This window comes from Heterodontus francisci, chromosome 24 (genome assembly GCF_036365525.1).
Source record: "Heterodontus francisci isolate sHetFra1 chromosome 24, sHetFra1.hap1, whole genome shotgun sequence".
NCBI lineage: Eukaryota > Metazoa > Chordata > Chondrichthyes > Heterodontiformes > Heterodontidae > Heterodontus > Heterodontus francisci.
The window spans coordinates 72,985,583-73,000,060 of record NC_090394.1 but is presented as its reverse complement, the minus strand read 5'-3'; positions in this window follow the sequence as shown (position 1 = coordinate 73,000,060).

The following is a 14,478-nucleotide window of genomic DNA, read 5'->3' as shown; positions in this document are numbered from 1 at the left end:
GAATCAGATTATCTGCTCTTTATCACATTGCTGTTTGTTGGATCTTTCTGTGCGCAAATTGGCTGCCGTGTTTCCCAAATTACAAGCAGTGACTACACTTCAGAAAGTACTTCATTAGCTGAGAAGTGATTTGGGATGTCGTGAAGGTTGTGAAAAGTGCTACAGAAATGCAAGTCCTGCTTTTCTTAATACTTTTCTATGAGTGCCTACTTGTCAAGCAACCTGGGGCATTTTACTATGTTAAAGGCACTATGTAAATGCAGGGTGTTGTTGTTTAATAGCAGTGCGGGATCTTTTATGTCTGCCTGAGAGGGCTGATGGGGCCTAGTTGGAACATCTCCTCTGAAAGACTGGGTTACTAAAGGAAGCTTTAGTCATTCAGCACTCCCTTCAAGTTGCATTATATTTTTTGCAATTACAGTCTCTTTCTGACATGTATTTTTAAACATTGTTTTGCAATAACATTACTTACACCTTAATATTTGTTCAGAAACTTTGGATGAAGAACCGATACTCACAGCCAAAAGGGGTAGGACAGAAGGAGACACCTTCTGCACTGTTCACATGCATCACCTGTTAGAACATTTTGTACCAGATACACAGCTGTGAGAGGTCGATTGTCCCTGACCGCTAGGGCAGATGTTTCAATTACCTTCAGAAAGGCACAGTGCAGCCTGACTCTACAATTCCCGAAGGAGCTGCCAAGTCACCTCGAGAAGGTAATCAAACTTATCCTGCATTTTGGGGCCTTTGGAAGATCCAATAACAGAAGTGACTGCATCCAGTAATCAACACAACAATTAGTTCCTGAGCCACGTCAGGAGTCATTAGGACAGGTGACCAAAAACGTGGTCAAAGAGGCACGTTTTAAGGATCATGTTAAAGGGAGATAGAGAGTGGCGGAGAGGTTTAGGGAGGGAATTCCAGAGCTTAGGGTCCAGGCAGCTAAAGGGGCTGCCGCCATAGCAGAGACAAAGGAAATGAGCAAGAGGCCGGAATTGGAGAAGCGTGGAGATAACAATGATGATAGAGTTATTGATTAATCAACAAAGCAACGCAACCCAGGAACTGAGTCTGGATTCTTGCTAAACACTTGTTACATATTTAAAAGGAACAATTCTCTACGAAAAAACTTTCCAATTTGGAGAGAAGCACAGTAAGCACATTAGTAGATTTCATTCTGAGAATACTAATATTCGGATGCAGTAAGTGAGTAATTTAGAAGAGTAAGAGGCAACTTGTTTGAAACATATAATATCCTGAGGGATTTTGACAGGGTGGATGTGGAAAGGATGTTTCCCCTTGAGGGAGAATCTAGAACTAGGGGTCACTGTTTAAAAATAAGGGGTCGCCCATTTAAGACAGAGATGAAGAGAAATTTGTTCTCTCAGAGGGTCATGAGTCTCTGGAATTCTCTTCTTCAGAAGGCGGTGGAAGCAGAGTCTTTGAATATTTTTAAGGCAGAGGTAGATAGATTCTTGATAAGCAAGGAGGTGAAAGGTTATCGGGGGTAGGTGGGAATGTGGAGTAATCAGTTCAGCCGTGAACTTATTGAATGACGGAGCAGGCTCGAGGGGCTGAGTGGCCTACTCCTGCTCCTAATTCGTATGTTCGTATGTTCCCGGTTATGATTATCAGTTTAGGTGGACGGAGTGGGACCCCCAGGAATTTCGGGACCAGGGGATAGAGCTGACTAAAAAAGGAACAGCTGGATTTTGTGAAGAGCCAGTCTCAGCGAAGCATAGCTTAGGATGCAATAATTAAGCTCAGTGCCTCGAAGCTATAGGTGGGAAATCAGCCAGGATTCCTGTCCAGAGACTAGCACTGCAAGTGTGTGTGTGTGTGTGTGTGTGTGTGTGTGTGTGTGTGTGTGTGTGTGTGTGTGTGTGTGTGTGTGTGTGTGTGTGTGTGTGTGTGTGTGTGTGTGTGTGTGTGTGTGTGCGCATCAGGTGAGGACATTGACGTGACTTGGTCGTGATGCTGCCACAGTTGAATAGCCTGAAATTATTCTAATACAGTATGGAGAATGGTTGAAGTACCAGAGGGCTGCTAGTGCTGTGGAACCAGAGGAATAATCCAACGGTCTGGTGATTTGGGGAACACAACTCACAGGGAGGATGCATAGCCGGACATTTAAGTTAATCTATTAAAATGAAGGAATGGAAAAATCAAGGGGTGGGCTCCCATGATTTCCTGGAATGTGACCCCATTGTTCTTGTGAGGGAGCATTGGAGCCCAGAAGCACCATCCCTATCCCACCCTGATTCACTGTCTTTTCAGAGGGGAGAGGAACAGACACATTATAACTTTGTTATTGTCAGCATCTTCAGTCACATTGACCGATACTCAGATTACATAGAATTTAGAGTCATTGAGCCACTAAGGCACAGATGAAGGCCAATCGGCCCATTGAGAACATGATGGCTCTCTGTAGAGCAATCCAGTCAATCCCATTCTCCTGCACTATTCCCGTAGCCCTGCAAGTTTATTTCCCTCAAGTGCCCATCCAATTTCCTTTTCAAATCATTGATTGTCTCTGCTTCCACCGCCTTCATAGGCAGTGAATTCCAGGTCATTACCATACACTACGTAAAAGAGTTGTTCCTCACATCCCCCTGAATCTCTTGCCCAAAACCTCATATCTGCGTCCCTTAATCCTTGTACCATCAGTTAATGGGAACATCTTTTCCCTGTCTAACTTGGCTTAAGCCTGTCATAATCTTGTACACCTCTATCAAATCGCCCCTCAATCTCCTTTGCTCCAAGGAGAACAACCCCAACTTCTCCAAACTAACCTTGTAGCTAAAATCCCTTATCCCTGGAACCATCCTGTTTAATCTCCTCTGCACCTTCGCAAGCACCCTCATGTCCTCCTTAAAGTGTGGCGACCAGAGCTGGATGCAATAGTCTAGTTGTAGCCTAACCAGAGCTTGATAAAGGTTCAGCATAACTTCTTTGCTTTTGTACTCAATGCCTCTATTTATGAAGCCCAAGATTCCACATGCTTTGCTAACCACTCTCTCAATGTGTTCTGTCACCTTGAAAGATCGATGCACATGAACCCCCAGGTCCCTCTGTTCCTGCACGATCTTTAGATTTGTGCCATTACGTCTATGTTGCCTCTCCCTATCCCTGTTCTGCCAAAATGCATCACCTCACACTTCTCTGTATTAAATTGCATCTGCCACTTATCTGCCCATTCTGCTAGCCTATGTCCTGTTGCAGTCGATTAGTATCACGCTCACAGTCTGTCACTCCTCAAGGTTTGGTATCATCACAGCACAGAAACAGTCCATTCAGTCCAACTGGTACCTGCCAGTGTTTCTGCTCCACACAAGCCTCCTCCCACCCTTCTTCCTCTCACCCTATCAACATATCCTTCTATTTCTTTCTCGCTCATGTGTTTATCTAGCTTCCCCTGAAATACATCCATACTATTTACCTCAACCACTCCCTGTGGTAGTGAGTTCTACATTCTCACCACTCTCTGCGTAAAGGAGTTTCTCCTGGATTCCCTATGGGATTTATCAGTGACTGTCTTATATTTATGGCCCCTGGTTCTGGTCTGAATGAAAGGAAAGGCAATTTTATGAACGCTGACATTAATTTGGGCTCCTGGAGGATGACTTGGTTTACAAAAATTATACAGATCATACATTATTATTTTGGATATTTGCATCTGGTTGAGCTGATCAATCTATCTCAGTGGCCAACACCTCATGTTCTTTCATGAATTCTGATCTCTGAAGCATCCTTCAAATGGGTAATACAAACTTTTATCTGATTGGCCATCTCTTACACTCCATAGGATACAAGGCTGGGCTACAAAGGCCTGGAATCTAATCGTTCAGCAGCAGTGAGTATCTGTCATCACTCCATTCATTCCTCTCCTGTTCTTTTGTGAGTCCGTGACTGAAAAGGTGAACTGAACAAAACACTGGTGCCATTAGCACATTTTCTTTCGCGTAGCTAACAGCACGGGCTTGAATACGTGACGGACATGTTGGGTTTTCAAGATAAGGTTGATCGGTTGTTTTTTTTGTTCTCTGCCATGTTAAGATCAAAGATCAGGTCTGTTTTGTTAACTTCAGTTAGATTCCTGCTTCTGCCGATGCCTGAGAGATAGGACTCCTGCTTGTCTGTATCTGTGCTTCTCTCTATCGGCAAATGTTGGGATTGTGGTAACACTAGCAGCTCCAGGTTCCCCTTTCGGTAACACCTACCATCCTGACTTGGACATGTATCACCACCATGTTGGGTCAACAGCCTGGAACTCCTTACCAACCCCAATGTGCCAGCACCCTCACCACAAGCACGGCAGTAGTTCAAGAAGGCCCACCACCACATTCTTAATATCACCCACATCCTGAGAACAAATTAAGAACACGCTAGGGGATGTGAGTGTGTAGCCCTGCGGAGACCAACCATCTGACCTTGCCACCTATCTGTTTGCTCAGCTACTTGACTTCCTCATTCCTGATGATTTAAGAGTTGAGATTTAGAGGGTAATTAGGCAATGACTTTATTTAAACAGTAGAAACCCCTATCTGTCATTGGAGCATTCAGCCGTCCGTCCATCCATCCATCCATCCATCCATCCATCCCTCTCTCTCTCTCCCTTCCTCCCTCACTGTCCCTGGATATTTCCCTGTCTTTTTGCCTGTCCCAGGAAATGACATAGCTTTAGGAGAGGACTGGGAGTGGTGGGGAAGAAGTGGTTAGCCATGTAGTGTACATTAATGATTTAGACGTGAATAAAGGAGGTATGATCAGTAAGTTCGCAGATGACACAAAAATTGGTGGTGTCGTAAATAGTGAAGAGGAAAGCCTTAGATTACAGGACGATATAGATGGGCTGGTAAGATGGGCAGAGCAGTGGCAGATGGAGTTTAATCCTGAGAAGTGTGAGGTGATGCATTTTGGGAGGACTAACAAGGTATGGGAATATACAATGGATGGTAGGAACCTAGGAAGTACAGAAGGTCAGAGGGACCTTGGTGTACTTGTCCATAAATCACTGAAAGCAGCAGCACAGGTAGATAAGGTGGTTAGGAAGGCATATGGGATACTTGCCTTTATTAGCTGAGGCATAGAATATAAGAGCAGGAGCTGTATAAAATGGAGCTGCATATAACACTAGTTAGGCCACAGCTGGAGTACTGTGTACAGTTCTGGGCACCACACTATAGGAAGGATGTGATTGCACTGGAGAGGGTGCAGAGGAGATTCACCAGGATGTTGCCTGGGCTGGAGCATTTCAGCTATGAAGAGAGACTGGATAGGCGAGGTTTGTTTTCCTTAGAGCAGAGAAGGCTGAGGGGGGACCTGACTGAGGCATACAAAATTATGAGGGGCATTGATTGTATAGATAGGAAGAAACACTATGGGGCGGCACAGTGGTGCAGTGGTTAGCACCGCAGCCTCACAGCTCCAGTGACCCGGGTTCAATTCTGGGTACTGCCTGTGTGGAGTTTGCAAGTTCTTCCTGTGTCTGCGTGGGTTTCCTCCGGGTGCTCCGGTTTCCTCCCACATGCCAAAGACTTGCAGGTTGATAGGTAAATTGGCCATTATAAATTGCCCCTAGTATAGGTAGGTGGTAGCGAAATATAGGGACATGTGGGGATGTGGTAGGAATATGGAATTAGTGTAGGATTAGTATAAATGGGTGGTTGATGGTCGGCACAGACTCGGTGGGCTGAAGGGCCTGTTTCAGTGCTGTATCTCTAAAAAAAAAGAAACTTTTTCCCTTAGCGGAGGGTTCAATAACCAAGGAGCATAGATTTAAGGTAAAGGGCAGGAGGTTTTGAAGGGATTTGAAGAAAAATATTTTCATCCAGTGGGTGATCGGAATCTGGAACACACGACCTGAAGGGGTGGTAAAGGCAGGAACCCTCACAACATTTAAGAAGTATTTAGATGGCTACGGGCCAAGTGCTGGAAAATGGGTTTAGAATAGATAGGTGCTTGATGACAGGCACAGACACGATGGGCCGAAGGGCCTGTTTCTGTGCTGTATAACTCTACGACTCTATGATGCTCTGGTCAGAATGGTGTGTGGGACAGGCACGATGGACTGGCCCGTCAATATCGTTTTTGTGTTTGGTAAAGTTTGTTGAGAGGAGTGTTGTGAACTAAAATATAATTTTAGGAAGAAAGTTTGTATGACATGAAATTAAAGTTTGGTTTGAAATCTTTTGCTCGGGTTGCTCATACAACAGTTCTCTAAAAAGGGCCCCACTGAGGTGGGCAAATTAATGGATGGACCTTCTTGAGTTGGGTACAGACCAGGGGAGATATTTGTAAGTTCAAGCCAAATGTAAAAGTGGCAGCAATAGAATGGAATTGATTTAAAACTGTGTCGTACTTTGGAAAAGAGACTAAGAGTGTCATAAAAAGTCACTGAATATTGCTTATTATATTTTTGTTTTTACAATGTAAGGAGAGTACTTGACTACCAACAGAAGAGTGTTGTGACACTGTGTCCTGTCACAGTAAATCTAAAGGACAGTTTCACATGTTGGATTGCCTCATTCCAGCAGTCTTTCAGATTTACTGGGATTATCTAAATGTCACTGGGACTGAGATTCCAAAAAAGGTCTCCCTTGGGTAATGCTGGTGACATTCTCCGTAATTATTTTACTATCATTTTTATGATGCACTTAGCAGTCCAAATCTGAAATTATTCTTACAATAATCAGTAAGAGTATTTTGACGGGTTCTACATTATTCATTACCGCCAGCAGCTCTTAGTTTCCCAAGTCCTTCAACTGTGAGAGGAATAATATTATATTGACAAGAAATAGATAAAAGCTTTAGAATGAGGTTGCACCCAAAAAAAAACCCATCACACTCGATCCCTGATTTTAACCCATCCACTTTTGGCAGCGTGTCTTCAGTCATCTCGGCCCTAAACTCTGGAATTCCCTCCCTAAGCCTCTCCGCCTCTCTACTTCTCTCTCCTCCTTTAAATTGCTCCTGAAAACCTACCTCCTTGACCAAGCTTTTGGTCACCTATCCTAATATCTCCTTATGTGGGTTGGTGTCAAAATCTTGGCCGATAATCGCTCCTGTGAACCGCCATGGGTTGTTTACTACATTAAAGATACTACATAAACTCAAGTCATTGTTGCTGATAATCGAAAAGGAATATCTGTACGTACATGGTGCCTTATTGCAGCTTGAAATAAAAGTGCTGCAGTATATCGCAAACAAAGAACTGCTTGAAATGTACTCACTGTTGCATAAGATAATGCAACAGCCATTTTCTTCACAGCATTACTTTTCTTCAATTCTTTCATGGGATGTGGGCATCATTGGCAAGGCCAGCATTTGTTGTCCATCCCTAATTGGCCCTCGATAACTGAATATCTTACTTAACCATTTCAGAGAACATGTAAGTGCCAACCACATTGCCATGGGTTTGGAGTCCATCATATGTGATCAGTGAACCAAATGGGATGTTACAACAATCAGTGATAGTTTCATAGCACCATTAATGAGACTCACTTTCAATTCCAGAGTTTTGATTAACTAATTGAATTGAAATTCCATGAGCTGCTATGGTGGGATTTGAACCCATGTTCCCAGAGCATTAGCCTGGGCTTGGGATTAGTAACTCAGTGACATTACCACTACACAACATTGCTATGTATTACGAAAAGCAGTGGTTTTAGTACCGACCACTGGGGAACCCCACTGCACCTCAAGAATGAATCCACATAACCTGAACTCAATTTAATCTTTCACGGGCTTTGAACTTGCAATACATCTGGCAGGAGAAGAATGGTTTGCATGCAGCCAAGCAATGTTTAGTGAAAGGCTTTGTTCTATGAAAATTGGGAAGACATCACCTTAAATGTAGATAATGAAGGTTCATTACAGCACCAAGTTTTCATTCACTGCTCAGGGACAATAGTTAAAATGGGAGCTGTCTAACAGTAGATGTGTAAAGCTTATTCATAAAGCTGTTTGTCCTTGCCATAATGAGCCACTTAATTGTTGCTTTGTAAATGCCTCAATTCTTAGAAATGTACTAAATGTGGAAATCAATGGCCAGGATAGATCAACAACAAAGAAGGTGTTTTCAGGAATTATTCGAGACTGTGTTATTACAGAAATCTATTGTCTTTGCAGTTTTGATTTTCTTTTAGTAATCCAATTACATGCTTGAGCAATAAAGACTTAGAAGAGCCACAAAGAACAAGAGAGGTATAAAAATCACACTCACGTTAATCCTAATGGTGCTGACTCACAAGAAGCAGCAGGAGGTCTGCAGTGTACAGTTTTGGTTTCCTTACCTAAGGAAGGATATACTTCCCTTGGAGTGGGTGCAACGAGGCTCACTAGACTGATTCCTGGGAGAAGAGGTCTATCCTACAAGGAGAGATGGAGTAGAACTGGCCTAGACTCTCTAGAGCTTAGAAGAATGTGAGGCGATTTGGGGCGGCACAGTGGCGCAGTGGTTAGCACCGCAGCCTCACAGCTCCAGGGACCCGGGTTCGATTCCGGGTACTGCCTGTGCGGAGTTTGCAAGTTCTCCCTGTGTCTGCGTGGGTTTTCTCCGGGTGCTCCGGTTTCCTCCCACAAGCCAAAAGACTTGCAGGTTGGTAGGTAAATTGGCCATTATAAATTGTCACTAGTATAGGTAGGTGGTAGGGAAATACAGGGACAGGTGGGGATGTTTGGTAGGAATATGGGATTAGTGTAGGATTAGTATAAATGGGTGGTTGATGGTCGGCACAGACTCGGTGGGCCGAAGGGCCTGTTTCAGTGCTGTATCTCTAATCTAATCATCTCATCGAAACATAAAATTCATAGACGGCTTGACAGAGAAGATGTTGAAACACTGTTTCCCTTGCTGGGGAGTCTAGAAAGAGGGGTCATAATCCTAGAGTAAGGGATTGGCCATTTAGGACTGAGATGAGGAGAAATGTTATCACTCAGGGGTTGCAAATCTGCAATTCTCAACTTAGGCAGCTGTGGATGCTCAGTTGTTGAGTATATTCAGGTCTCAGACTGGTAGATTTTTGGACACTAAAGGAATCAGGGGATATGGAGATAGGGCGGGACAGTGGAGTTGAGGTAGAAGGTCAGTCATGATCTGATTGAATGGTGGAACAGGCTCAAGGAGCTGAATAACCTACTCCGGCTCCTATTTCTTTTGTTCTAATGAGCCCCTGAGCTTGAAGAGTTAATGGCATTGAGAAATTGTGACTCTACAGGGTGATTTCTGGGATCTATGTTTTCCAGCATGAATTCATTGCTCCACCCATGTTTCTTGCACTTATATGTTCCCATAGCATGGGGGTGGCACAGTGATGCAGTGGTTAACACTGCAGCCTCACAGCTCCAGCAACTCAGGTTCAGTTCTGGGTACTGCCTGTGAGGAGTTTGCAAGTTCTCCCTGCGACCATGTGGGTTTCCACTGGGCGCTCTGGTTTCCTCCCACAGCCAAAGACTTGCAGGTTGATAGGTAAGTTGGCCATTGTAAATTGCCACTGGTGTAGGTAGGTGGTAGAATGGTGGGAATGTGGGTTAATGTAGGATTAGTACAAATGGATGGTTGTTGGTGGGCCGAAGGGCCTGTTTCAGTGCTGTATCTCTAAATAAAATAAATAAACTTGTAGGTTGATAGGTAAGTTGGCCATTGTAAATTGCCCCTAGTGTAGGTAGGTGGTTGGAGAATTGTGGGGATATGGTATGGGATTAACTTAGGGTTAATATAAATAGGTGGTTGATGGTCAGCACAGACTCAGTGGGCTGAAGGGCCTGTTTCAGTGCTGTATCACTCTATCGCAAAGCACATTACACAGTTCATTTTGGCCTGCTATGTTATTTAAACACCTGCATATTGTGTCAGATCTTACTCTGTTAACCATTTTCATAGAATTAACAGGCCCAACTGACCTATGCTCTTGTTTATGCTCCACATGAGCCTCCTCCCAGCCCTTTTCATCTCACTCTCTCAACATATCCTTCTATTCCTTTCTCCCTTATGTGTGTATCTAACTGCCCCTTAAATGCATCTATGCTATTTGCCTAATCTACACCATGTGGTAGCGAGTTCCACATTCTTACCACTCGCTGGATCAAAAAGTTTTTCTGAATTCCCTATTGGATTTATCAGTGAATATCTTATTTATGGCCTCTAGTTTTGGTCTCCCACTCAAGTGGAAATATCTTCTCTGTGCCTACCCTATCAACCTCCTTCATAATTTAAGACCTCTATCAGGTCACCTGTCAGCCTTCTCCTTTTGAGAGACAGAAGCCCCAGCCTGTTCAGCCTTTCCCGATAAGTATATCCTCTCAGTTCTGCTATCGTCCTGATGAAGCTGTTTTGCACTTTTTCCAGTGTCTCTATATCCTTTTTATAAAATGGTCAGAAATGTTCACTGTTTGTCATGGGTTTCTGAACATATTAGATGGTAACAAAGGGCAAATCAGCTCCCAAATGGTATCTGTGGATCCACAATGATTTTCTGCTGTAAACAGAGCTAATGTTGAGCTTCTGATGGAATGAACAGAGAGTAAGTTAGTAACTTTTCAGTCTTACTGTTCTTTGGCTATAGAATTTCCTTTATGTTTCTCAGAATAAGTTTCTTCACAGCATCCTCTTCCTTGCCCAGAAGAAGTCAATTCCATCCTCCTCGTTTCAGTTTTATCAACTGATGGATGTTTGTTAGTGTGACCTTTAATTCAGGTGCTCTGTCCTTTCAACAAAATTGGACAGAATATATAAAAGAGCAAAGAATGTTAAAAAAGATTGGTAATGAAGGCAAGATTTGAGTATGAGGAAAAGCATGCTAGAAACATAAAGACAGATAGTAAAGTTTCTATAGATAGTTAAAAAAGAAAAGAGTTAACAAAGTGAGCGTTGGTCCTATAGAAAGTGAATCTGGGGAATTAATAATGGAAAATAAGGAGATGGCAGATGAACTGAACAGGAATTTTGCATCGGTCTTCACTATAGAGGATACAAGTAACATCCCAGAATTAGCTATAAGTCATAACAATAACAACAATAAAAGCTCATGGTGTAGGGGATAACATATTGGCATGGATAGAAGATTGGCTAGCTAACAGGAAATAGAGAGTATGCATAAAAGGGTCATTTTCTGGTTGGCAAGATGTAACGAGTGGTGTGCCACAAGGATCAGTGCTGGGGCCTCAACTTTTTACAATTTATATAAATCACTTGATGAAGGGGCTGAAGGTATGGTTGCTAAATTTGCTGATGACACAAAGATAGGTTGGAAAGTAAGTTGTGAAGAGGAAATAAGAAGGCTACAAAGGGATATAGATAGGTTAAGTGAGTGGGCAAAGACCTGGCAAATGGAATATAATGTGGGAAAATGTGAAATTGTCCATTTTGGCAGGAAGAATAAAAAAGAAGCATATTATCTAAATGGTGAGAGTTTGCAGAGCTCTGAGATGCAGAGGGATCTGGGTGTCCTTGTGCATGAATTGCAAAAGCTTAGTATGCAGGTACAGCACGTAATTAGGAAAGCAAATAGAATGTTATCGTTTATTGCAAGGGGAATTGAATACAAACGTAGGGAGGTTATGTTTCAGTTATACAGGGCACTGGTGAGATCACATCTGGAGTACGGTGTACAGTATTGGTCTCCTTATTTAAGGAAGGATGTAAATGCATTGGAAGCAGTTCAGAGAAGGTTTACTAGACTAATACCTGGAATGGGCGGGCTGTCTTCTGAGGAACCATTGGACAGGCTAGGCTTGTATCCACTGGAATTTAGAAGAGTAAGAGACGACTTGATTGAAACATATAAGATCCTGAGGGGTCTTGACAGGGTGGATGTGGAAAGAATATTTCCTCTTTTGGGACAATCTAGAAATAGTTTAAAAATAAGGTGTCACCCATTTAAGACAGAGATGAGGAGAAATTTGTTCTTTCTGAGGGGCGTGAGTCTTTGGAATTCTCTTCCTCAAAAGGCGGTGGAAGCAGAGTCTTTGAATATTTTTAAGGCAGAGGTAGATAGATTCTTGATCAGCAAGGGGGTGAAAGGTTATCGGGGGTAGGTGGAAATGTGGAGTAATCAGTTCAGCCATGAACTTATTGAATGGCGTAGCAAGCTTGAGGGGCTGAGTGGCCTACTCCTACTCCTAATTCGTATGTTCGTAACAACAAACTGCATTTATATCGTGCCTTTAACATAGTAAAATGTCCCAAGGTGCTTCCCAGGAGTGTCTCAAACAAAATTTGACACTGAGCCACAAAAGGAGATATACAGCTGACCAAAAGCTTGGTCAAAGAGGTAGGTCAGGGGTCAACAACCTTAATAACAGGAGCAATTTTTAAACATGTAGCCAAAAATACAATATCTTAAGAGCTGCAATGCTGTAACTCAAATGCCGATAATAATGAAAAGCAAGATGGAGGCACATTTCAACAACATTTTAAAGGTTTTTGCAAAAAAGGTTTTTAATTGAATGATACTTTCTCGCCAATACAGTGTCAATAAAAGTTTAAAAGAATGAACCAAGTGTTACGAAAGTGCCTCTGTGTTTTGTTAAATATATTTTCTGAGGATTCATTTTTGAAAGATTGAAGAAATTTAAATTTTTGGGGTTTTCAAAGGGGGGTCTTGTAAAGGCCACTTGACTTTGAAAAACAGCCCCTGGAAATGTTTTTTAAAAGGGGCACTGAGAGATCTTGTGAGGAATACAAGCCTTTCTGGGAAACCACCTGTCTTCCAGCAGCAACAACAAGCCTTTCCAGGAAACTACCTGACTTCCAGCTCAATAAACAACAGAGAACTTTGGACACCTGGAGAAGATATTTACAAAGAAGTGACAAGTCAAGATTGATGGAGGTCAAAAGGTTGACCTCCTGTAGTTGGTTTTGCTTTTGAATTGTTTTGAGGTGGATACAAAGAGAGAGAACTTCCAAGGAGAGAAGAGAACTTCCAAGGAGAGAAGAGTATTCTCAAGGAAGGAGAGAAGACCACAGCCCAGCTCAGCTTTCCAGCACCTCTCTAAAAGACCCTGAGAAGTCCATTGTGTCAACTCATCTCATCTCCTGTCTTTGAAGAAAAGCCGGCTAAATTCATTCTCAACGCCACCTGAAAAGAACTGTTTTAAAAGATCCCAGTGATCCGTCTACGTGTACTCGGAGGCTAGACTGTATACCAGTTTTGGAACACAACATATCTCATCTGCTGTTCTTCAGAATGAGCAAGTATTCAGCCCAATTGTTTTTTTGTCTGTGATAGAGCTCTAAAAACAAAAATCCCTTTTTTTTCTGGTTAACCGGTGTGTGAGTGTGAGGGGCTAAGGTAAAAAGGGAACTTTAATATTTCAATCTGTGTGCGTTATGCTTTACTTCATTACTGGTTAAGACTTATTTTATAATAAGCTGGTAATTTTGTTGTTTATGAAAGAAACCTGGTTGGTGTATTTTATTCTGGGATACAAATAGAGTCTATGATTGACAGTGTTGGTAAGTGGGAAAAAATGTAAATATATGTTGTGACCCGTGGAGAAGTGGAACTAGAATAAACAGTGCACTCTTCCCATCTCGGTTGTTACACAGCCATTTAATTGCCATCAAAATGGGTTTAACGATCAAAGTCGGGAGCTGCGTATAGGTCATTAATGAGCTGCAGGTTACAGACCCCGGAGGTAGGTTTTAAGGAGCGTCTTTAAGGAGGATAGAAAGGCAGAAAGAGATGGAGCGGTTTCGGGAGGGAATTCCAGAATTTAGGGCTCCAGCAGCTGAAGGCTCGACCACCAATGGTGTAGTGAAGAAAATCGGGACACACTTTCCTGGTTTAGCCCAAGTCCTCCCTACCCATGAAACTCTAATATTGAAGGTATATCAGTGTCAGACCAGTGGGAGGCATTCAAAAGGGAGATTCAGGGGGTTCTGGATAACCATGTTCCCACAAAGAAAAAGGGTGGGACAGCCAAATCTAGAGCCCCATGGATGACAAGGAGCTTACAGAGTACGATAAGGCAGAAAAGGAAAGCTTATGTTATATAGTGGGAACACAATACTACAGAAAGCTGAGAGGAGGATAGAAAGTGGAGGGGTGAAATCAAAAAAGGAATTAGGAAAGAGAGGGCATGAAAGAATATTGGCAAGCAATATCAAGGTGAACCCAAAGATGTCTTATCAATACATTAAGAGTAATAGGATAACTAAGGAAAGAGTAGGGCCCATAAAAGACCAAAAAGGTAACCTATGTGTGGAAGTGGAAGATGCGGATATAGTTCTTAATGAAAACTTTGCGTCTTTCTTCACAAAAGCGGGGAACAATGCAGACATTGTAGTCAAGGAATATTGGATGTGATAAACATAAGGAGGGATGAACTATTAAGGCTATTAGCATCCTAGAAAGTGGATAAATCACCAGGGCTGGATGAAATGTACACCAGGAAGCCAGGGAGGAAATAGCGGAAGGTCTGACCATCATTTTGCAATCCTCACTGGATACAGGTGTGGTACCGGAGGATTGG